The sequence below is a fragment of the Coffea eugenioides genome, unplaced genomic scaffold, assembly GCF_003713205.1.
Source record: "Coffea eugenioides isolate CCC68of unplaced genomic scaffold, Ceug_1.0 ScVebR1_3474;HRSCAF=4692, whole genome shotgun sequence".
NCBI classification, from domain to species: domain Eukaryota; kingdom Viridiplantae; phylum Streptophyta; class Magnoliopsida; order Gentianales; family Rubiaceae; genus Coffea; species Coffea eugenioides.
In genome coordinates this window covers 1-25,596 of record NW_020864055.1, presented here as the reverse complement: position 1 = coordinate 25,596, position 25,596 = coordinate 1, and the positions used below count along the sequence as shown (strand labels likewise).

Below are 25,596 nucleotides of genomic sequence, written 5' to 3'. Positions count from 1 at the left end.
TGTTAATAATATTTTTCTATTAGTTACATACGCATTGGTGTATATCTTGAACAATGATATGTATTATTTTGGTGTTTACATCTATTTTGTTAATCTTGATATCATTACAAACACGGTGACAATTGAAAAGGTACATATTCTATATACAGCTTTTGTTTCTGGTTCAATTTCTTACATCTTTAAAATTGCTAACCATATAATTGCTCAACACGCTGCTGAGATTTTTTTAGGGTCTACGGTCAAATTCTTTTTAAATTTGGCTTTTGGATGAAGAACAGAAGGTTGCTTGACCGGTTGACCCAGTGGTCGAATCAAGAAAACATTCCGTACAAACGAAAAAATAAATAAATAACAAGCTAAGATCCTATTTAATAATTCAATTCAATACTTAAAGTTAACAGGTTCAGATCTTAACATATTCAAACGTGTTTCATAATAAAAAATAGAACATTTAAATTAATTAAATGGTACTTAATTTTCTAGATAAAACTTGTTTCAAAAATAAGCGATAAACTATTTTCTTATAACTTAATGTGATATATATTTAAATGTATCAAATTTAATACTTAATAATTTAGTAACTTAACAAATTCAATTTTCAATTTTCAAACTTAAGTTTTATTACACACAAAAGTGGTATATATATTTTGGGAAGTCCTGAATTCTAATCCTCCCATCCATTCTCCGCTTTTGAAATCTCACTCCTACACTACTAATTTTTTTAAAAAGAAATACATATATGGTTTTTACCATGGGAGTCGATGAATTTCAAAACAAAAATGGCAAAAACTGCAAGGTCATAATCTCCGGTTATTTTGTAAATACAGACAGTCAATTACCCTTTTTCCCTATCCAGTATTACTGTTCAACGTGTCAACCTGATGAATAGCATTTGTGGTTTTTTTTTTGGCACAATAGCATTTTGTCAAGGTCCAGAGATCATAATCGAAGGAATTGAATTAGGGAGATGGGAAAGATACGAAGAAGAAGGAGATTTACAGAGAAGAGAGAGTTGGGAGAGAAAGGATAGAGAGAGAAAGTTGAGAAAACAATCTGAATTTCTGTTAATTTCTTGCATGCCGTTTCTCACCAATCCGTCGAGTACAAATAGGACAGCTAACAACCTCTAACTAATTCAGTTACCAATCAGGTGCTAAGTCTGGCCCAAAACGTCGCCGTTCTACTTATACAATCTAATTGGCTCTAAACTAGTACAAAATGTCACCGTTCCACTTATTCCCTCAATTTAGCCCTAATCTAGCCCAAAACGTCACCGTCTCAGACTATTTATTCCCTATCCTGACATTGCCTCCCGCAAAAAGAAAAGTCTTGTCCTCAAGACTGGAATCGAGGAAATTGTGACAAGATGAAGTCTTTGTCTTCCCATGAAGCTTCCTCCTCTCCGAGCTGGCACCACTTGATCAGGAATTGAATTATTGGCTGGCCTTGACGTAGAATGACCCTCCTTTGCAAGACAGATTCTGGCTGTAAGGGACATTGATCTGTACTGTGGTAGGCTCCCAGAAACTGGTTGCAGAGGTCCAATCTTCTTCTTTAGCTGGGAAATGTGAAAAACTGGGTGGATTCTAGATCCTGTCGGCAACTTCAGACGATATGCTACTGTTCCCACCTTAGCTTCCACCTGGAAAGGCCCATAGAACCTGGCAGCAAGCTTGAGGCATTTCCTGATAGCAACTGTTTGCTGACGATAGGGTTGGAGCTTGAGGAAAACCCAATCACCCACCTCAAACGATCGTTCCGTACGCTGCTTATCAGCAAAGAATTTCATTCTCTGCTGTGCCTTAGTTAAGTGCTCCCTGATGCTCCCAGAAATGCGTATCCTTTCCTGAAGAAGTTGAGCTGCTGCAGGGATAATGGTATCGAGGTAGGGACCAAGAGGTAGTGGGATAGGTTTGTAGCCATATAATGCTTCAAATGGAGATAACTGCAAACTGGAATGGTAGGATGAGTTGTACCACCATTCTGCCAAAGCTAACCATTTACTCCACTGGTTGGGGAATTCCCCAGTCATACACCTCAAGTAAGATTCCACGCATTGGTTCACCCTTTCACTCTGTCCGTCTGATTGAGGGTGGTAAGCTGAGCTGTAGTGTAATTCTGTACCAACTAGTTTGAACAATTCGCTCCAAAAGGTGCTGGTAAAGATTCTATCTCTATCAGACACTATGGATTCTGGTAGTCCATGCAACCTGAAAATGTTGTCTAAGAAAATCTGAGCTACCTGCTTGGCAGAAAATGGATGAGCTAAAGCTATGAAGTGTCCAACTTTGGTCAATCTATCAATGACCACCATTATAGTGTTGAAGCCTTGGGAGCTGGGTAGGCTTTCTATGAAATCCATAGTGAGGTGTGTCCAAGCCATTCTAGGAATAGGTAGTGGTTGTAACAGCCCAGGAGCGTGAACATGCTCAGCTTTAAACCTCTGGCAGACATCACAGTTCCTGATAAACTGGATAACATCATGTTTCATGTTTGGCCAAAAGAATAAGGATTTAATTCTTTGCCAACAGCCTCTCTGACTCGAATGTCCCCCCACAGCAGAAGAATGTAGAGTCTGGATTATCTTATTCCTCAGAGCAGTAGTCGAACCTACATAAATCCTGCCTTTGTATTTCAGAAGGTCATTGCTCCATTTATACATTGGCTGGAAGGAAGGATCTACCACTAATTGGGTCATGACATCCTTGTACTGGCTGTCGAAAGAGTAGCTGTCCAGCAATTCTTGCATCCAATTTGGCTTAACTGTTGACAGTGCTAGACAAGAGCCTGTAGGAAATGAACTCCCTTCATGCAATCTGGATAAGGCATTTGCTACCTTGTTCTCCACTCCCTTTTTATACTGTATTTCATAGTCTAATCCCAGTAGTTTTGTTAACCACTTGTGCTGTAGAGTAGTTGTAAGCTTTTGATCCAACAAGTACTTCAGCGACTGGTGATCAGTCTTGATGACAAAATGGTAACCTACCAAGTATTGTCTCCATTTAGTTACTGCCATGACCAGGGCCAGTAATTCCTTTTCATAGGCAGAAAGTCCTAGATTTTTTGGTGATAAAGCCTTGCTCAAAAAAGCAATAGGATGACCCTCCTGCATCAGCACTGCCTCAATGCCACCTCCACTGGCATCAGTCTCAATAGTAAAAGGCTTCTGAAAATCTGGTAACCTTAAGACAGGGGCAGTGCACATTATGTGCTTTAGAGTTAAGAAAGCCTCCTGAGCCTCTGAATTCCATGCAAAACTGTCTTTCTTGAGTAATTCAGTAAGAGGTTTGCAGATAATGCCATAATGCTTAATGAATCTTCTGTAATAACCAGTTAACCCCAAGAACCCTCTCAGTTCCTTGACCGTCTTTGGAGATGGCCAGCTCATAATACTGTCAATTTTAGACCTGTCCATGGACACTCCTTCTTCCGTTATGGTGTGACCAAGGTAGTCCACCGTGTGCTGTGCAAATGAACACTTGGAACGTTTTGCAAACAATTTGTGTTCCCTTAAAACTGATAACACAATTTGCAGGTGCTGCAAGTGCAATTCTAAGGATGGACTGTAGACCAGGATATCATCAAAAAAAAACTAGGACAAATTTCCTCAGGTATGGCTGGAATACCTGATTCATGAGGGCCTGGAATGTAGCTGGTGCGTTTGTGAGTCCAAATGGCATCACCAGGAACTCATAGTGGCCACAGTGGGTTTGAAAAGCAGTTTTGTATGTATCCTTTGGTTTAACTCTGATTTGATGATAACCAGATGTGAGATCCAACTTGGATTTATATTTGGATCCTGCCAACTCATTGATCAGTTCATCTACATTTGGTATGGGGTATCTGTCTTTGATAGTCATCTCATTCAGTTTTCGGCAGTCAATACAGAAACGCCATGTTCCTTCCTTCTTTTTAACCAACAGACCGGGTGAGGCAAACGGGCTGTTACTATGGATTATTATTCCATGTTGCAACATGTCCTTGACTTGTTGCTCAATTTCCCCCTTCTGAGAGTGTGGGTACCTGTAGGGCCTCATCTTGAAAGGCTGAGATTCAGATTTTAATGGGATTTCATGGTCTACCCCCTTGTAGGAGGCAACTCCGTAGGAGTTGCAAACACATCTGCAAACTCTTCAATTATATCCTGAACCTTCCCAGGAACATCAGTTTCCTCCATCCTGTCCCCCTGGCCTAACCTCATGTTCATGCATAACTGCTTCTTATACTCAATAAAGGTTCTTAGGTCATTTCCTCTTATAAGGTCCAGGTCACAGTCCTCTGCTTGGCCCTGTAGGTGTATTGCTTCCCCCTGACCTTGTAAAGAAATAGTCAATTTATGGAAATCAAACGTAATGGGGCTAAACTGGGTCATCCAATCAACCCCAAGTATCATATCCCAGCCGCTCAGATCCATCACCTTGAGATCATAACAGAACCTGTGCTGATTGATCCCCCACACCACTTTAGGACAGATTGCTTTACTAGTTACACAAGCCCCATTTCCCACTATTACAGAGAAAGGCTGAACTAACTGATAAGGGATATCAAAGGCAATTACCTTTTCACTGCTAATGTAGCTGTCTGAACTGCCAGTGTCCACTAGGATTAGCATGTCTTCTCCATCCAGTCTTCCTACTAGAGTTATAGTTTTCCTTTTTAGTGCCTCAGATAGAGTGTGCAGGGACATCTCCATGACCTCCCCTGGGTTGCCCGTAGCCTCATCTTGCTCCCCCACTGCATCTTCAAACTCAGAATCCTCCTCCTCGTCATGAACCAGGAAGTTTAAGTGTCCAAGTTTACACTGGTGACCCTGCCCATACTTTTCTCCACACTTAAAGCAGAGTCCATGGTTTCTCCTGTACTGTACTTCCTGGGGTGAAATCCTCCTGGACTTAGATTCTGTAGCAGAGACAGGCCTGCCTTTGAGGTGAGTGTTCTTGAAAGAGTTGACTGAGGGCACTTTGTACTGTGAGATGTGATTCTGTGTTTGAGAGAAATTTCTGGAAATCCCAAACCTATTTTCTGTGGCCGTTTTACCACTCTCCTTGGCGTGCCTCGACTGCAAGTTCAATGCGTTCTCCTGTAAAGTGGCTAACTCAAAGGTCTCTGACAAGGTAGTAGGTCTCAGCATCTTAATCATGGTCTTGATTTCATCCTTTAATCCACTGATGAAACTGGATATAAAATACTCCTCACTCAGATAGGGGTTCTTAGTGGTCATAAGGACTTTAAGCTCCTCAAACTGCTCTTGATACTCTTCCACCTTCCCAACGTGGTGCAGTTTATTGAATTCCTCAACAATATCCTTCCCTATTTTGTTATCGAATCTTCTACACAGTAGTTCTCCAAACATTTCCCAGGATATCCCAGGCTTCTCCATTTTGACCCCCTGGAACCATCTGTCCGCCTTCCCTTCCAGATACATCTCTATCACCTCCACCCTCTGTTCCTCAGGTATTTGATAGTTTACACAATATTTGTTGCATTTTCTGATCCAATCTCTTGGATTTTCTCCCGTGAACAGTGGTAAGTCAATTTTTGGGGGATTAGGAATTGTCACCTTACTTGCCTCCCTTCTTCCGTTCCTAGAGCCTTCGGGTCCAGGCTGCAACCTCTGGATGGGCGGCGGAGTCGGCAGCAGTGGCGGTTGATCATTTGGATGCCTCCCTGCCTCTGGCCCCCATTTCTCCTTTTCCATCATCATTCTCATGAAGGCACTGAATTCTTGTTTCAATCCGGCCACCATTCCTTCTACTCGTTTGGTACGTTCTTCCATTTCTGCTCGCAGCTCCTCCCGCATCTGTTGTTGTTGGAGGTGCGAAGCTTGGAAGCTTTCTACCACCTCCTGAAGCTTAAATTCTTATTTCTTGATTTGTTCCTCAAGGGTCTTGAACCTGGTGCTTTCCGCCATTGGTACCAGTTCCAAGGATTCGCGAGCTCTGATACCACTTTGTCAAGGTCCAGAGATCATAATCGAAGGAATTGAATTAGGGAGATAGGAAAGATACGAAGAAGAAGGAGATTTACAGAGAAGAGAGAGTTGGGAGAGAAAGGATAGAGAGAGAAAGTTGAGAAAACAATCTGAATTTCTGTTAATTTCTTGCATGTCGTTTCTCACCAATCCGTCGAGTACAAATAGGACAGCTAACAACCTCTAACTAATTCAGTTACCAATCAGGTGCTAAGTCTGGCCCAAAACGTCGCCGTTCTACTTATACAATCTAATTGGCTCTAAACTAGTACAAAACGTCACCGTTCCACTTATTCCCTCAATTTAGCCCTAATCTAGCCCAAAACGTCACCGTCTCAGACTATTTATTCCCTATCCTGACACATTTGTGGTTTTGGCCACAGCTTTTTGTGCCGTCCCAAAATTGTTATACCACCAACACGCTGAGTAGCCTAGATTTAATTTCTTTTTTGCACCTCCCCTCTTTATTCCTGATCATTTCGGTGCTTAATTCGCATCCACTAAAGTTTCATCTTTTTGTTAATGGATTTTTCAAAAACGTGCTGGGGCACGTGCAAACATATCTAAATTATACATAACTAATCACGTGAATATATACAATCACAATTTTGCACTTCTTGTAATACAGATTTTTTTTACTAAACTAATTACTCTTTTAAAAAAACTCACTGCTCAAAGTTCTTTCAATAAGTGCCTATTCAGCACATTTAAATATAAATCGACAAATATCTATCGCACTTCTAAAAAATCCATAACAAGAAATTAAAACCAACCATGTGTAATTTGTCCAAAAACTATAGATTAGTGGGAACAGTACTTCCTCATGGTTGTATTTGGGAGAAAATTCTAAAATTGTTAGAAAATTAGCACCAATGAGTTCTTGGCAAAGGATGTTCGTCCTCATCATGCATGTGCCTTGCATATGTGCTTTTTTTTTTAAATTTGATCAAGAAGTTGGTTTGAGATGAACTTCCTTTTCTGAGATAAGGTGTTGGTTCTGGGCTAAAATAATCACATTAGTTAGAAATATTTCTCCAATAGAATTTGAGAAGAAAATTAACAAAAATTTCATACCCCAATATTGCATTAAAAAATAAAAATAATTTGTAATAAAAAGTTAATTTGGTGTAGGTTGAGACGCAGATTAGGTTGCTCTCTTTAAGACAATTCGCGTCCTTACAGAGTATCCTCTGATGCAATAGGTCTTAACACGTTGCCTTTAAAATATAACAGCCCAACTTTTTCTCACAGTAGTCTACTCTAATCTACACTGTTGGAGTAAGATAAAAATCTTACACAACACTATTCTTTACCTTATAAATTCTAATGATAGTGAAAGAAAAATAGAAGATAGTATAGAGATATCAAAGTATATGTCTGTTTTGGTTGCTAGAAATCTCCATTTATAGGCTGAGAAATTAGGAGTATTAAATACTAACATTAAGTGAAATAAATACCTCATATTTTCAGCTACAAATTAAAAAGATCTAAGTTCATTGTATAACGGTAAAGAATTCACTAAATGAATTCATAAAACCTAATCATTACATAAGTTACAAATGCAAGACATAAATCTCATAAGTTACACTTTTGAATGTTTCAATTTGTAGTTGAAAATTTATTTAAAGAATTTGTAATTTATTGAATTTGAATTCAAAATAAATATGTGATATTTTTTTATTAAAATATCCAACATGAGATGAGATGAAGCAGTGTTTACACCTCGTAATCCAGCAGAGAATTGCATGCAGCGAAAAGCTCCTTTTATATGCCTTGGGACCAAGAACAAATCAATGTACTTACATTAAAAGTATTAAAGCTGCTCTTGCTGATATGCAATGAATGGACATTTTTTCTTCAAAAAAAAAAAAAGTATTAAAGCTGAAGGATAATGTTTCAAGATTAACTCAAGGGTGAGATTCCATGGGAGGGCAAATCACTGTATTTATGTGATATAAAAAGTGTCACTGTGTTTATATATGTACAAAAAAATGAAGACTCAAAGATAATGCTTGCAGATTACCTCCAACTCAAGGAGGATCAAACTCTAGGGGAGAACAAACTACTGTGTTTATATTCAAAAATATTTAAAAATAAACCAGGATAATGGTTCCAGTTTGGCTCAACGATGTAATTCAAAGAGAGATTTGCATGGATTAAAAAGCTCCCTTTTTGTGCCTTCAGACCACTAAGAAAAGAGTGTGTTCATATAAAAAGTATAAAACTTAGAGATAATGATCTGGATTAGCCGCTAAATCTCTCCTCATGCTTGACTCGATGTGCCAAGTCAGCCATCAATTAAACCATTATTTTGGATAGCAGTTAACTCATGGTCTCAAATTACTTAAATTTCAATTTTTTTAAGGGTTATTATCATTTTACCCCCTTAAACTATATCACTACTATCAGTTTACCCCCTAACGTTATCTTTTAATCACTTTATCCTCATAAGTAATTCAACTCAATATATGAAGAAATTTTGGACAAAAATACCCTTTTATTTTATAGCATTACTACGTTGTTATTATCACTTTATTCGTTTAGATTATAGTGATACAATCACTTTAGTTCCTAATATTATTTTTTAGGCATTTTACTTTGTCGTTAATATAACTAGTATGGTCAAAAAATTTTAAATATATTTACCCTTTTTATATATAATTAAAAATAAAAAATTGGAATGATTATTCTTCCTTTTTTCGCTTTAAGAGATCAAAAAATATAAAAATAAAAGGGTTTTCTCAAATTTCATTTTTTCACACTTATTAATACTCAAAAAAGAAAAAAATGATGGGAAATAAGGAGACGGAAAATTAGATTTTGTAAAGAAAGAAAATAAAGAAAAGTATAACATTGTCGTATTACTTTAAGGTTGTCGAGATTAGGATTGGAATTTGATAGTAAATAGAAAAGTGAAATAATTTTAAAATAATAAAAATATTCAATTCTTTCTTATTTGTAATTTTTAAAAAAAGAATTGAACTCTCTCTCTCCCCCTCTCTATCTTTCTATTTTTTTCAATATTAATAAGGTTGCCAAGAAGAAAGAAATGAATTCTTTAACTTTTTTTCTTGATACTAAAAAGAAGAAGAGTCACTCTAAATTTTTTATTATATTTATTATGCAAAGAGGAGGGTATTTGCTTCTAAAGTTTTTTAACTTGCTAAGTTGGTTTAATGGTAGGATAAATTGCCTAAAAAATAATTCTATGGGGTAAATTGATAATGAGACTATAGTTTATAGGGGTAAAATGATAATCATTTTAAGGGTTAAACATGTCTTTTCACTTTAATTAACAAACTCCGTTAAATTTGACCGTTAGTCTTGGGGGTAAAGTGACTAAAAGATAACGTTAAGGGGGAAATTGATAGTAGCACCAAACGTTAAGAGGGTAAAGTGATAATAACCCTTTTTTTAATTAAATGTGATGAATTTCTTTTGCTCTATTGTAAAATTGAGAAAAAGCAAAGCAAATGATTTGTAGACTTGATAATGAATGTCAATAGCCACCCTGCATTAAATTCTTGATAATGAATGTCAATAGCCACCCTGCATTAAGTTCTTGACTCCCACACTGATCATAACATTGCAAAATTTGTCCTTGAAAGATGGTTATTGGAAGTCCATGTCAGCTAAATCAGCCGACTATCATGTACTTTTCTATTTCACTGGAAATGTCAAGCAAGTTGAGGGTTAATAAACCGCAAATGTATAGCATTATGGAATTGCTCAAATTATAGCAGGGCATATCCAGAGGCTGATACTTTTCTATTTCACTGGAAATGTCAAGGAAGTTGAGGGTTAATAAACCGCACATGTATAGCATTATGGAATTGCCCAAATTATAGCGGGGCTAGCAGGGCATATCCAGAGGTGATAAAGTTCTGTGAGTATTGACTCTGCATCATAGAAACATTGCAAGCAACGGCTCAAGCTGTCATAGAAGATAGTGTTCGAGAAACATCTCGAGAGATTATACTAAACAACTCAGTATATAAGTTAGGAATCCAAATCTAATCCAAAAACTTAAACTACTAAGTTTTGGGTTCTTACTTGCATATTCAGTACTCTTTCTCCAACTCTCGAACCAATGCAGGACATAATTCTTTACTCATGAATCTAATAAATCTCCCCTTTCATGAGTAACCCCTTACATTAAATCCAAATTTAGTGGCTCTTCTCCGAATCTACTTCAATACTCAACGCAAATCCATTTTAATACCTAAAGTCACCTTTTTTTCCAATCATAGACCCACTCTTCTTCAACATTCAAATTGGATTCTGAACTCCTATCAATCTTTGACTCTTTGGTCTTACACCAATCAGATACTCTGCCAAACCCATGGCGAACTGATCCAATACTAACTAAATTCCTTAGCACTTTGATACTTCAATCCACCACCAAGAAGAGAATTTTTATTGGTCCACGAGTAACCCAATCTTGCAATCTGAAACTCTGATATCCCTTATTAGGATTCAGAAGTAGAACACACAACTATTGAAATATCAAGTACATAATAATTTAATTATAAATAAACCATAAGCATGAAAGATAAATGACACACAATATTTAATGTAATTCACCTCCATCATTGAGTCTATGTCCATGGAGAGAAACCTGTTCTTTGTTATGAGAGAAAAATATTATATAAAAATACAATTTGAACCCAAATTCAACTCTTGTATACCATATCTCATCTCACAAGAACCTTCTCTCACTTCATGTATAAGGTTACATGTTGTCCTTGTGTACTCCTTGTGTATTTCTTGTATAATATGCCAACCCACCTATTTATAGAGAATATCATTTGGCCAAAAAATTAAATAACAATAAGAAACCAATACTAATTTCTAAACTTGTAAAAAATAATAAATAACTTCTAAATCCTAATCAAAATTGAAAATTCCTTGACTACCATTTCAAGTAAATAAAACAAATTAGGAAACTAGTTATTTTCACACAAATTAAGAAATCTGCTTAAAAGAAATTAAACTAATTTTCTAACAAATCTCCCCCTTGGTGAATATTTTTTTAACAACAATTTATCTTCAACTATCAAATAATATGATACAAAACTACATATCCGAATTAATATAGTCCTGACATTAAATTGATTCAATCGACAAATGAATATGTGTAATTACCCTGAGTCCAATTTTCAGTTGACTCGTGAGAAGATATTTCAATTCACCATCTTTTTTTGTAGGATTTTTTCTCACAACCACTTGCAATTCAAGATTTCCTTCTATGAGTTATATTTCTAACCATTAAGGCAATTAAGTGATAAAATCACCATACTTCTTCCCATATTTAGGATTGTCTCGCCATGTGTGTTTTTCAAGACTCCACCTAAAATAAAAAACTCGTAACTGTTAAAGTCTTTTGGCACTTGCAAATTAGATCCCTTTGTTTCTTTAGAATACATGCCACACCATCTAAAAAATATAATCCGAATTTAAAAATTATTCGGGATGAAGTATCAACCATTGGAGTTGTGAACAAGTCTCCACCGATTCACATCTAAAATTAGCATTGGACTTTACTTTTTTCTTGACTCTTGAATTACCTGTCTAGATTCACTGTCAAGTGTTTTCATACTTTTCGACTTCCCATCCTTCACTATCAATCAGGATCAAATTACGAACCTCGCTCTGATACCAGTTTGTTAGGATTTAAGTGCTTTAGCAACTCAGTCTTGCAACTTGAAACTCTGATACTACTTATTAGGACAAAACACTTTGAGAGAGTCCACCTAAGAATTCAGTATGTAAGTCAGGAACTCATCTTTGACTCAAAAGTTTAAACTATTAGGTTTCGAGTCCTTATTTATATATTAAGTGCTCTTTTTCTATCTTTCGAATCAATGTGTGACATAATCCTTTATTCATGAACTTAACAGATAGCCTCCAACACCAACAGAATATCCATGGCTAGACCAGAATTCAAAGTCATGGAACCTAGCAAGGATCAGGCAAGAACGGAGCAAGCCACTAAGCAATGCTGAGATTTGTTGCAGTTGGGATTGCCTCGCGATCTTTTTGCAAAATTTAAATGATGAGAAAAATCATTTTTTAAAATACCTTTCTAACCAACGCAGACTTTTTCCTTTGCGTTAGTGACTTTTGTAGTATATGATGTTTGGAATTTGTGATTTGACGAAGTACTTAAATTTAACTAAAGTATAACTTTTGAGGAGAATCCAAACAGGAGAGACCAATACATTTTTAAGAATTAAAAAAATACATACATACATATATATATATATATATATATATATAATAAGAGCGACCAAAAACAAGAGGGATCAATAATGATATCAATATTGTACTGTTTTCATATAATATTAAATATTATTACACTACATCGCCAAATTTAGTTGATTTTTCTAACGTTGAGGATGCTGTACTTTAGACACTTGTTCAATCTAATATGGTTTACATGGTTAGCCCAATATTTTACACAAGCAGGTAAATATATGAAATGTTATACCAGATGCAACGGAACAGAAGAACAAACAAGAACAACTTGGGGGAAATCAGATTTTTATTAGGGTTGTAATCGGAATAGTTTACAGACTAAACATAAGCCCCCGTACAGCTCAGCGGGGGTTGAAGATCTAATTCAAGGCAACTCAACATGAAATATGAGCAAAAAAAATTTTGAAATTTGAAAAAAGGTCATGTATTATGCATCTAAACCTGCAGTTGGATTAGTTTGTAAATAAAATTTTTAAATATACAAATATGACTCAAAATGTATAAATAAAATATGAAAATATATAAAAATTAGCTTTGAAAGATACACTAATGAGATTTGAAATATACAAATGGATTTGGGACAAACAAAACAAAGTGATGAACTATGATTTGGTATCGGATCTTGGCTTGACCCGAGCCTGATCCATTGTTAGATCATGTCCAGAGAGGTCCAAGTTTGTCCAGTTCTACATTCAGATTTGGATTCTGTCTGGATCACTTAGGTCTCGGGCTTTGTTAGTGAATCGGATCTAGTTCTGTGCACTAGTGGATTTGGGGCTAGATACTCGTAATAGTCAGCATTTTGAGGAAATGTTTTGCCGTACTACTTTTTAACGAGTCTGGTGTTCTGTGTTCAGGCTTTATTTGCATATTCAACTAACAGGATTCGAGTTCGGTTCGAATATTAATGAATTTCAAATATTGTTCGAATTCAATTCCTTTATTTGTACAAATATTAGAGTTGGAGTTCGGGTTCGAATTCGAGTTCGAGTTCAAGTTTTACTCGTTAAACTATATGAGCCAAATTTGAGCTCGATTTGATTTTGAAGACAATTTAATTATATTTTTAATAAATAATACATTATGTAGAATAAGTGTAATTCTATTTATTATTTTTAAAAAATAAATAATGCTAATTTATGTATAATTACTCTTTAGTAACATATAATATAAATTTAATAATATTAAATGTATTTATATTTATATCTATATATGTGTTCATGAACAAGCTCGTGTTCGACTTGATTATTAAAGGAGCATAATATTATGCTTGAATTCAATTCATTTATGAAATGATTGTGCTTTTTTCCAAATTCGAATGAGCCGAACATGAATATGTTCGGAAATAGGTTGGTTTATTAAAAGCTCTATTTTGAAAACCTTTCATGCTTCAAAGGTGGTTATTTGTAAGCTAATGCTGCGCAAAATGAATGAGTCATTATGTGGTCATAGAAAAACACTTTTCCTACAAAAATAATTATGCCTCATTGAATTAAACTAGCTTTTGTATTTGATTAATTCTAAGTGAGAACAATTAGACTAGCTATCTACTTTGTTCTTCTTGTTCTATTCTAGGGGTAAATTGCTACAACTCATAAGCAAACAACTAAATGCACCATGAGCAATTAAAACTTTAAGAACAGTAGTGTTTTGACGTCTCATTAGTTTATCATTTCTTCCCTTTTTACCTTGTGAAACAATCTTCAATGTTATACACATACATACATATACATATATACATACATATATACTTATATATATGTATATACATTATACATATATATATGTATATACATTATACATATATATATACATATACACACAGAGAATATATACACACACACAAACTTACTAGCAACCACTGTACAAATTCAAAGAGTGAATGGCCATTACTTAAGAGAAGGTAAAAAATATTGGTCAGATCCATTTTAGGTTCACGAATGCTCTTCTTTAAACAAAAAACAAAAAGAAAATAAACACCAAGCAAATTTTCCCTAATCTTCTATTTTTTTACTATAAAAGAAGTATGACTTATCTCATGCAAATTCTCATAAAGCCAAGCAAAAACATTAGAAAAAAACTTATGCTAATATACAAAACTGATAAAAGAAAATATTTGATTTATCTAAGAAGTGGTAATGGAAATTCGTTGAGAGGGATTTTCAGAAAAAGTGAAATAATGATAGGGTGTTAATTGTTAGTAATTTTATTGTTAATTTTCCTTTTTATCATTGCCAAATATTGCTTTAATTTGCTTTAATTGTCAAAATATATTTATATTTGGTATTTGGATATAATTTCAGAAATTGGAGCAGAAACCTCTTGAGAAGATTATTGTGAAGCTTTACACAATTCCGGTGCAAACCAACGAAGAAGAATGGAATTGCATTTGGGAATTCAATTTGGCTAGACAAAATATCAAAGTTGGTGGGGACCGCAAATAAGTTGTATTGTCTAAAGTTTGCTTTCTTTGCACATTTGTGGTCTTGCTTTCTTATTTGTGAACGTGTGCACTTGGTCAAAAGAGAAACCGACAAACCATAGTTGGCTTTGCTTTTGTTTTCGGTGGAGTTGATTAGGTAGGGAAGGAATGTTTTCTTCTGTAAGCGTGGAGTGAAGTTTCGATTTGGTTTTTTTTATATGTGGGAGAGCGGCACATTTCCGCAGCGGAGTTTTTCTTCTTCTCTTCCATGAGACTATTTTGATTGTATTAGACTACAGAGAATATAATTCTTATTTTTAATTATTAGTAAGAGATAAATGTCTTTGAGTTCAATTAAATTGCGTGGGAATTTTCTTATGAGGCGTGGCTAATCTTCTCCTCTAGTCAAGGATCAACGCGAAGACGCAGTCCCAATTATCTGTGAGATCTAATTAGTTTTTACGTGTTCCTTAATTTATTAATATTTGCATGTTTTCTATTTTAATTTCCATGGGATTATTTTGTTAATTGGATATCAAGGGCCCGATGTGCAATTTGACTTATTAATCTCCTGTCAAATTAATCAATTAAATCCGTAATTATTTAGTTGGTTAATATTAGTGACAACTAGTATTTTCACATATTAGGGGGACATGCAATCTGATTTAAATAACCCTCGTAGCGTGTTATTAATTTGGGTTAGGCTTTTCTAGTTTTTAATGCAATTAGGAAATTAGTTCCTACGGTCGTACCTAGGAGTATTTCCTGGTTAGGGGTAATCAGCGGTCGTACCTTGGTTATCAATAAATTATGGAAAAGCTGGTCGTTAGAGTTTATCGGCGACTATAACTAACCTGTTAATAAAATTAAGTGAACCTTCTTTGCATCAATGATCGGATGAATGGATTGTGTCTGCGTAGTTGTATCCTTGGCTAGAATTTATTTATCATTTATTTAATTGCTATTTACAATTGTATTAATTAATTAATTATTTTTGGTTAAATTAATTAATTATTTTTAGTTAAATTGTTTAATTATTTTTAGTTTATTTCTGATAAAAATCCCCCGTGTCCCGAACTTGAAAAGAATCGAATTTTTCCCAATCCCTGTGGATTCGACCCTACTCACTACTATACACAGAAAATTCATTTTTCTCGAGTAGGTATTTATTATTGCACAGGCTCGACACCTGTCAATTTTTGGCGCCGTTGCCGGGGACTGGCGTTAATTATTTGTTTCTTTTTAAGTTCATTTTTGTTCTAATTTTCTGGTATTTTTCTAGTTTATGCCTCGCTCTTCTCGTACAGGCGAATTAATTTTCGACCCTGAAGTAGAGAAGGCCGCGCGTAGAACGAGGAAAGAAACCAGGCGGCTCAGGGAGGAGCAATACGATATTGCACCTCAGGAACTTGATCCAGAGGTTGAGCCGACAAATTTGTCTGGTGACAATTCAAGTGATTCAGACCAAGAGGAAGTCACTATGGCAAATGCACGAACACTAAGGGAGTTGGCTGCTCCTGATTTAAATCAGCAGCCCTTGTGCATTAGTTTTCCACATTTAAATGATGACACTCCCTTTGAACTAAAATCTGGTCTAATTCATCTCTTGCCATCTTTTCATGGTCTACCAGGTGAGGAGCCCTACAAGCACTTGCAAGAGTTTGACGTCGTTTGCAACAGTATGAAGCCTCCGGGAATTACTGAAGAGCAAATAAAGATGAGGGCCTTCCCCTTCTCTTTGAAGGATTCCGCAAAAGACTGGCTCTACTACCTACCGCCTGGTAGTATCACCACGTGGAACCAACTGAAGAAAAAATTCTTGGACAAGTACTTTCCTGCGTCTCGAGCTGCGAGCCTAAGGAAGGAGATATGTGGTATCAAACAACACCCAAGCGAGTCTCTCTATGAGTACTGGGAGAGGTTTAAGAAACTGTGCACCAAATGCCCTCAACATCAGATAAGTGAGCAACTGCTCATTCAATATTTCTATGAGGGGTTGCTTTTTAGGGACAGAAGCATAATCGATGCTGCAAGTGGAGGGGCGTTGGTGAACAAAACCCCTCGAGGAGCATGGGAGTTGATTGAAGGGATGGCTGAGAACTCACAGCAGTTTGGTTCAAGAGAGGACATCCCGACGCGTAGGGTGAATGAGGTGGAAACGTCCTCTATCCAACAGCAGATCTCCGAATTAACATCTTTCGTAAGACAATTAGCTGTGGGGAGTGCTTCACAAGTCAAAGTGTGTGGGGTGTGCACTGCCGTGGGTCATCCTACGGAAATGTGTCCACTGGTTCAAGAAGAAACTACAGAACAGGTGAACATGGCTGGCCACGCGCCCGCGCCAAGAAAGCAGTACGACCCGTACTCAAACACCTACAATCCTGGTTGGAGGGATCACCCCAACCTTAGCTATGGAGGAAATAGGCAGTCTAACTTTGTGCCAAATAGACAGCAAGGGCACCAACAGCAGTATCATCCTCGCCTACCACCACCACCACTCCCTTCAAACTCAAGTCCGTCCATGGAAGAGATGATGAAGCAATTACTTGCTAATCAACAAAAGACGGATTCAGACCTGCAAAGCATGAGAAATCAACTGGGACAGGTGCAATCATTGCAAAATCAAATGAATCAAATGGCTATAACAATCAACCGTTTGGAGTCCCAAGTTCAAGGAAAGTTGCCATCTCAACCTGAGGCGAATCCAAAGAATGTAAGCGCAATGACCTTAAGGAGTGGCAAGGAAGTTCAAGGACCCGAACCGGTGATTCCTAAAAACAAGGACGAGGAACGGATTGAGAAAGAATTGGAAGAGGAGGGCAGAGACGACAAAAATGCAAAGGTACCCTCGAACCCAATTCCTACAGCTAAAACTAATCCACCTCCCTTTCCTAGCAGGTTAGAGAAACCAAAGAAGCAAGACAAGGAAAAAGAGGTCCTGGAGATCTTTCGCAAGATGGAGATCAACATACCCCTACTGGATGCGATTAAACAAGTACCCAGGTACGCAAAATTTTTGAGGGACCTGTGTGCCAACCGCAAGCGGTTGAAGGGGGATGAACGAGTTATAGTTGGGGAGAATGTTTCAGCAATTCTACAAAGAAAGCTTCCACCGAAATGCGGAGATCCAGGTATGTTTACTATTCCTTGTAGGATAGGTAATACTTTGATTGGAAAGGCCATGTTAGACCTGGGAGTCTCAATTAATGTCATGCCAAAGTCCATTTATGCTTCCTTAAACTTAGGCCCTTTGAAAGAGACTGGGATAATAATTCAATTAGCTGACAGGACCAATGCATACCCTGACGGGTTGATTGAAGATGTTTTGGTAAAAATTAATGAATTGGTTTTTCCAGCTGATTTTTATGTGCTCGACATGGAGGATGAACACTCCCGTGATCCGTCACCTTTGTTGTTAGGTAGACCCTTTTTGAGTACAGCCCGAACCAAAATTGATGTTAATAAGGGTACTTTGTCTATGGAATTTGATGGTGAGATTGTTCACTTTAACATCTTTGAGACCATGAAATATCCATCCGATTCAAATATTGGCTCTGTTTTCTCGGTAAATGTTATTGACCCTGCTATACAGGAGATTTTTGAAATTGAAGGTAGGGATGAACTAGAGGTCGTCCTGACCAGGCACTTTGAATCCGAAACGACCTCTAGGGTAGAGTTGAGTGAAGAGCTTAAATGCGTGATTGGATCGTTGCAAACGTTACCAACCACGAAGACAAGGTATGATCTTGCACCGATTTTCATACCCGAACCTCACCAAAGGTTACTTCCATCTGTGGTGCAGGCACCTGTCTTGGAACTAAAATCACTGCCGAAACACCTAAAGTATGTATACTTAGGTGAAGGGGAGACACTTCCAGTGATCATCTCCGCGGGTTTATCAAAGGTTCAAGAAGAGAAACTACTTCGAGTTCTTAGGGAACAAAAGCAGGCGATAGGATGGACCATCGCCGACATCAAGGGAATTAGCCCTGCGGTGTGTATGCACCGAATTCGACTCGAGGAGAATGCTAAACCCGTACGGCAAGCTCAACGGAGATTAAATCCTCTCATGATGGAGGTCGTAAAGAAAGAGATTTTAAAACTGCTGGACGTTGGAATTATATTTGCAATATCAGATAGCCCGTGGGTAAGTCCAGTACAGGTGGTCCCGAAGAAGGCAGGGGTGACAGTGGAATCAAACCAAGAGGGTGAGCTCGTACCAATTCGAAAGCCCACCGGATGGCGACAGTGTATCGATTACCGAAAGCTAAATGCCGTCACGAAAAAAGACCATTTCCCCCTCCCTTTCATTGACCAGATGGTGGAGCGATTAGTATGTCGAGCTTACTATTGTTTCTTGGATGGATTTTCAGGTTATTTTCAAATTGCCATCGCACCCGAGGACCAAGAGAAGACTACTTTCACCTGCCCATTTGGAACATTTGCATACCGAAGGATGCCATTTGGATTATGTAATGCACCTGCTACCTTCCAAAGATGCATGGTAAGTATTTTTTCAGAATATGTTGAGAAAATTATTGAGATTTTCATGGATGATTTCAGTGTATATGGTGAAAGTTTTGAAAACTGTCTAGATAACCTGAAATTGATCTTAGTAAGGTGTATAGAAACTAATCTCGTGCTTAATTGGGAAAAATGTCATTTTATGGTTGAACACGGGATAGTTTTGGGTCATGTTGTATCATCTACAGGCATTGAGGTTGATAAGGCAAAAATAGATGTTATATCTACTTTACCTTACCCCGCGAGTGTGCGGGAAGTTCGTTCTTTCTTGGGTCACGCAGGTTTCTATAGAAGGTTCATCAAGGATTTCTCGAAAATTGGAGCACCCCTGTTCCAACTTTTGCAAAAAGATGTATCCTTCGAATTTGATGAAACATGTAAGGGGGCATTCAATAAGTTAAAGGAGTTATTGACCACCTCACCTATTATCCAACCCCCTGACTGGAACCTCCCATTCGAGATCATGTGTGACGCCAGCGACTATGCAGTGGGTGCGGTATTGGGTCAAAGATTAGGAAAGGCAGCTCATGCTATCTACTACGCATCTCGAGCCTTGAACGGAGGTCAATTGAACTATTCAACCACCGAAAAGGAGCTTTTAGCAGTTGTTTTTGCCTTAGAAAAATTTCGGTCTTATTTACTTGGTGCTAAAGTTATTATTTTTTCTGATCATGCAGCTTTGCGGTATCTGTTGACCAAAAAAGAGGCAAAACCGCGATTGATACGGTAGATATTGTTGCTACAGGAGTTCAACCTGGAGATCCGAGATAAGAAAGGGGCGGAGAATCTGGTAGCAGATCACTTGAGTCGAGTACAAGTCGTCGAAGATGACATTCCATTGAGAGAAGCATTCCCCGAGGAGCATTTATTTTCTATTAACTCATCTTTGCCTTGGTATGCAGATATTGTTAATTTTCTAGTCACTGACAAATTTCCTACAGGATGGCCTAAGACAAAGAGAGACAAGTTGAGGAGCGATGCAAAGTTCTACATTTGGGATGATCTTTACCTCTGGAAGCGGGGTGCTGATCAAATCATCCGTAGATGTGTAAGTGAAGTTGAATTTCAATCTATTCTAGCCTATTGTCACTCTTTTGCATGTGGAGGTCACTTTGGACCGAAGAGAACGGCTCGTAAGGTGCTAGAGAGTGGATTCTATTGGCCAACTCTATTCAAGGATGCCTACTCATTTTGTAAGTCATGTGATAAGTGTCAAAGAGTGGGTAATATCTCTCGTAGGGATCAAATGACTCAAACCCCAATGATTTTGTTGAAATTTTTGACGTTTGGGGCATTGATTTTATGGGTCCTTTTCCTTCTTCCTTTGGTTTTTTGTATATATTGCTTGCTGTAAATTATGTTTCGAAGTGGGTAGAAGCAAAGGCTACCCGCACTAATGATTCCAAAGTGGTTGCAGAATTCGTTAAGTCTAATATTTTTGTTCGCTTTGGGATGCCGCGAGCAATTGTAAGTGATCGGGGTACTCATTTCTGCAACAAAAAGATCGCTGCAATTTTTAGGAGATATGGTGTCTTGCACAAAGTCTCTACATCATACCATCCTCAGACAAATGGTCAGGCGGAAACATCGAACCGAGAGATCAAATCAATTCTAGAAAAGATGGTCCGACCCGATAGGAAGGATTGGAGTGTGAGACTAGATGATGCACTATGGGCATATAGGACAGCATACAAGACACCCATTGGCATGTCCCCTTACCGATTGGTATTTGGAAAGCCATGTCATCTCCCGGTCGAGTTTGAGCATAGAGCATTTTGGGCGGTCAAACAATGCAACATGGATATCGAGGAAGGCGGAATTCAAAGAAAGTTACAATTACTAGAGTTGGAAGAAATTCGAAATGAAGCATACGAGAATGCAGTGATCTATAAGGAGAAGAATCAGATCTTTCATGACCAACAGATCTCTAGGAAGACATTCGTCTGTGGGCAAAAAGTTTTACTATACCACTCCAAATTGAAACTATTTCCAGGTAAATTACGTTCTCGTTGGATTGGCCCTTTTGTTGTGACTAATGTCTTTCATTATGGTGCAGTAGAGATCCAAAGTTTGAAAACAGAGAAGAAATTTGTGGTGAATGGTCATCGTCTCAAGCCGTATTATGAAGGATTTCCAATTGAACGGGTGGAGATGATGCAACTGGAAGACCCGATTTGCTTAGTTTAAGCAAATTCTGGACTCCGTCTAGCCAAAGACGTTAAAGAAAGGCGCTTTTGGGAGGCAACCCAATTTTTGATTTTGTTGGTTTTTGTTGTGCGATTCGTTAAATATGTCGTTTCTCATCTGGGTATTGCTTAAATTTGATATTTTTCTCTATTATGATCAGGACAGGTGATCATGGCGTGCCCATGCGAAGAGGGCACGCATTAAAGTTCCAACTTCAAGGTTTTGGAAAAGTGACCAAATGAGGCAAAAAAGGCGAAATTTGATCAAAGATCTCAATACCTCAAATTCAGTAATTGTGGTTTTTGATGCATTAAAGAGGTTTAGAATGCATGTTTAGATCATTTTACATGTGCGTGAATGGTTTATTTTGACATAGAAATGATCTATGATGCATTTTGGGAAATTGGGGTATCATTTGTAATTATTCCAAAGTTGAATTTCTGCTAAATTTTGCAGCAGAAAACGCGTTTTTTAATGAAACGCGCCACTGAATCGCGTTTTCATAGAATCGCGTTTTCAAATCTGCGCCTATAATTAAGAAAACGCGCCTTAAAAACGCGATAGGAAGTCGCGTTTTCTACCAAGTCGCGTTTTCCAGCCTGTTCAGAAACCAAAAACGCGCCTTCAAATACGCGACTTAAAGTCGCGTTTTTTCACGTAGTCGCGTTTTTCAATGCTGCAAATTTGGTGAAGAAACGCGACTTCACAAAACGCACTTTGAGGTGCGTTTTCTTGAGCCGCGTTTTCTTGGATCACTTTTCAACTCTAATTTTCTTCATGTTGGCTTGTTTTTAGTAAGTTTTAGTTCTTCGATTAATGTTTGTGTGTTTTGTAGGTGGCAATGGCAAGAGTTCATGCAAATGATCTCAATTGCAAGGGTGTTTATATTAAGGCAAAAAGGGAGTTTTCATGTTCAATTGCTGCATTTCATGCATTTAAAGTGTTTCATGTTTAAGTTATATTCATGCATGATCATATTAAATTTGAATTTTATTCAAAGAACATGAAGTAGGTTGAATGTGGAAGGTTGGCCAAGCAAATTTGGAGGAAAAACTGCAGAAAACAGCTTTTTCTGCAGCAAATCCGGCCATAAATCCGGCCAAATGTCCAGAATGCTTAAAAAAAAAAAATGTAAGACCAAAAACTATTTTTTTTCCTCTCATTTTCTCCTCTCTTCTTTTTCTTTCTTTCTTTTTCTTTTCTTTCTTTCCTTTCTTTCTTTCTTCTTCTTTCCCCCGCTGCCTGCTTCATCTTCTTCCTCGCGAGCTCCGCCAGCCGCTGCACCTTCATCGCAGCTCTTCCGCTCGTCCAACCACCACCTGCGCGCCACCAGCAGCCAAGCCGCTGTCCCTTTCTTTTTCTTTCTTCTTCGGCTGCGAACCTCACCCAACCGCCGCCCACCCCAGCTCTTCTCGCCGCTGCCTCGGCTCTCCTCGCCAAGGGTGACCACCAGCTCATCTGACCTCCTTCACCCTTGCCATAGCCACCGCCTCCAAGATCCGCCTGAAGCCCCGAAAGCCGAGCACCACCAGATCCAGCTGCCGCAAACTCTTCTCTCTCACAGCCACCACCTTCATCGCACTACTGGCTTCGTATGCACGCGCCTGCCTCAATCTCTTTCTATTATTTTTTTTTATTTTCTTATTTTATTATTGCAGTATGTTTTTATTATTTTTATTACAGTACGTTTTTGAAAATTTTGCGTGTTTGGACTACCTGACATTTCTATTCCTCCTTAGTTGGGTACTTCTGTGTTACTTTGCTTGTTTCTTTTTACTTTGCTTGATTTTTATTTATTTAGTAGATTGACTTGTGAATTGAATGTCCAATCGTTAATCATTATATATATATATATATTTTAGGTCGAATTGTGTTTAATCTGCTGTACTTTGTGTCTAACTGTGGGTAATTTGCTACAGTTGTTTGTTCAATTGGGAGGTGCTTTTACATTTGGCTAAGTTTGGAACCACGAGTGTTTATTGATTGCATTTGTTATAAGTATTGAGATATCTGTATAACTTGCGAGTGAATGCAGTGTGCATTTTGTTCATTGAATTGATTTTTCATTTGTTAGTGCTTTGAATTTCTTGTTTCCATTATTCGTTAGCAACTGTTGTCTATTGTGGTTTGGAGTGCAATTTGGAAAGAATGGTGAAACCACGATCCCGATCCTTTGACCTCCGCTTCGCCTCCTCCAACTACAAGTGCTAATAGCTGGCACCAGCTTCAGGGGAGTTTTGTTGTCCTTCTTCTTATTTTTACTGTTTCATTATCACATTGAGGGCAATGTGTGATTTAAGTGTGGGGGGGATTTGGGTTTAGTTTTGATTGGTGTTTCTTTAATTTGCTGCCTTTCTTACTAGTGTTTTGATGAATAAATGTGGCATCTCACTCGTCTATTGCTGGTTATGATTTATTCTATGAATTTAGTTTAAGTGGCAAGTAAAAGCATGTTATCTTGGTAAATATCATGAGTTTAATGACTTGGTGCAAATTGTGGTTAAATTGTTTAGGCAATATAAATATTTTACTAGCAATTGTTGTGTGGATTAGGCAATTGTTGATCTTAGTTCTCCATATTAGGAGATGACGTGGGCCATGATCTTTAATTATCTGGTTTTCTGGTGCTTTAATTGTGATTAATAAATGACCCTACTCCGCTAGTGTCGTCACCCAGTAACCGGGAGTCTTCACCACAAGTGTCGACTTTCGCGTCAAAAAGTGACTATATATATGAGTAGTTAGTCCTGAAGCTGTGAAGAGTTGAGTAACTGGGCTCTTTCATCTAAAAATGTCAGAGTTCACGTCAAAAGACTTGAATAGCTTGGGACTGAGCATTTATTGAAAAAAAAATTATTATAAAAAAAAATAAATAAAAAAAAGAGAGAAAAGAAAATAATAAGTAAGCTTATGATTATGTTGGCCTGCCGATCCTTGTTCTTCAATGTTGAGATTTTGATTTTCAGTTGACCCAATTGCTAACTTTTGCTAGTTTAATATTTTGATTTCTTAGACGACTTAGCCATGAATTGGACGAGTCTATGATTTCAGGAGCTAACCGGGAGAAATATGTCTTGACACTTAGCCACTAAAACTTGATTTTGGGATAAGCGTAGCTTGGCAGTAAATGAAATGAGAGTTAGCCATTGTTGAATTTAGTTGTTCCCATGCTTGAGGACAAGCATGATTTAAGTGTGGGGGGAATTGATAAGGTGTTAATTGTTAGTAATTTTATTATTAATTTTTCCCTGTTTCCATGCCAAATATTATTTTAATTGTCAACATATACTTATATTTGGCATCTGGACTCAATTTCAGGAAGTGGAGCAGAAAAGAGAGATTTTCTTACAACAAATACTCCACACGTGGGAAGTTTCTAAAGAACATACAAGCTAGGTTCCACGGGTGTATTTGTGCTGGAATTGATGATTACAGTGGACTCCTCCGTTTTGATAATTGCAGAGGAATTGATGATTGTGCTGGAATTAATTGGAATGATGTTTTCTTTCATTATCTAACGGGGACCACGTAGAAAGTCTGTCCTTATGGTGGGAGATGTACTCATTAGCCAAGATGTTGGCTTTGATGATTGTAGCTTTTCCAATTGCTCCCTACGTAGAGTAGTGGGCTCAAGGAGAAAAGACTATGAAAAAGCTATGAAGACTAAAGGCTTGCCTTATATATATCGAACGATGGCAGAAGACGAGACGCTAGTGAGTTGTAGTTTTCTTTCAAAATAAGCTCCGTAGGAGGATAGAGGAGTTTGTAGTTTTTCTCTCCGAGGGATGTTCCAGAGGAGAGAATAGGGAGTTGTTTTGGTTTGTTGAATTCTATTGTGCAATTTTCTTATTTTCTTCCGAGAGCTTTGTTATTCACTCTCTCAATTATCGAAGAAAGATGATGTCTTTAAATCCAATTGAATTGTGTGAAGATTTTCGTATGAGGCGTGGCTAATTTTCTCATCTAGTGAAGGATCAACGCGAAGACGCAGTCCCAAATATCTGTGAGATCTAATTAATTTTACGTGTTCCTTAATTTGTTAATATTTGCATGTTTTCTATTTTAATTTCCATGGGATTATTTTGTTAATTGGATATCAAGGGCCCGATGTGCAATTTGACTTATTAATCTCTTGTCAAATTAATCAATTAAATCTGTAATTATTTAGTTGGTTAATATTAGTGACAACTAGTATTTTCACATACTAGGGGGACATACAATCTGATTTAAATAA

At 37.4% G+C, this 25,596-nt stretch overlaps 1 non-coding gene across 1 annotated transcript; it reads right to left on the bottom strand.

Annotated features, from left to right (window-relative positions):
• Positions 1-16,503: 16,503 nt before the first annotated feature.
• LOC113757951 lies at positions 16,504-16,610 on the bottom strand. Its single transcript, XR_003466525.1, has one exon. It is a non-coding gene; the product is annotated as a small nucleolar RNA R71 (small nucleolar RNA).
• Positions 16,611-25,596: the final 8,986 nt, after the last annotated feature.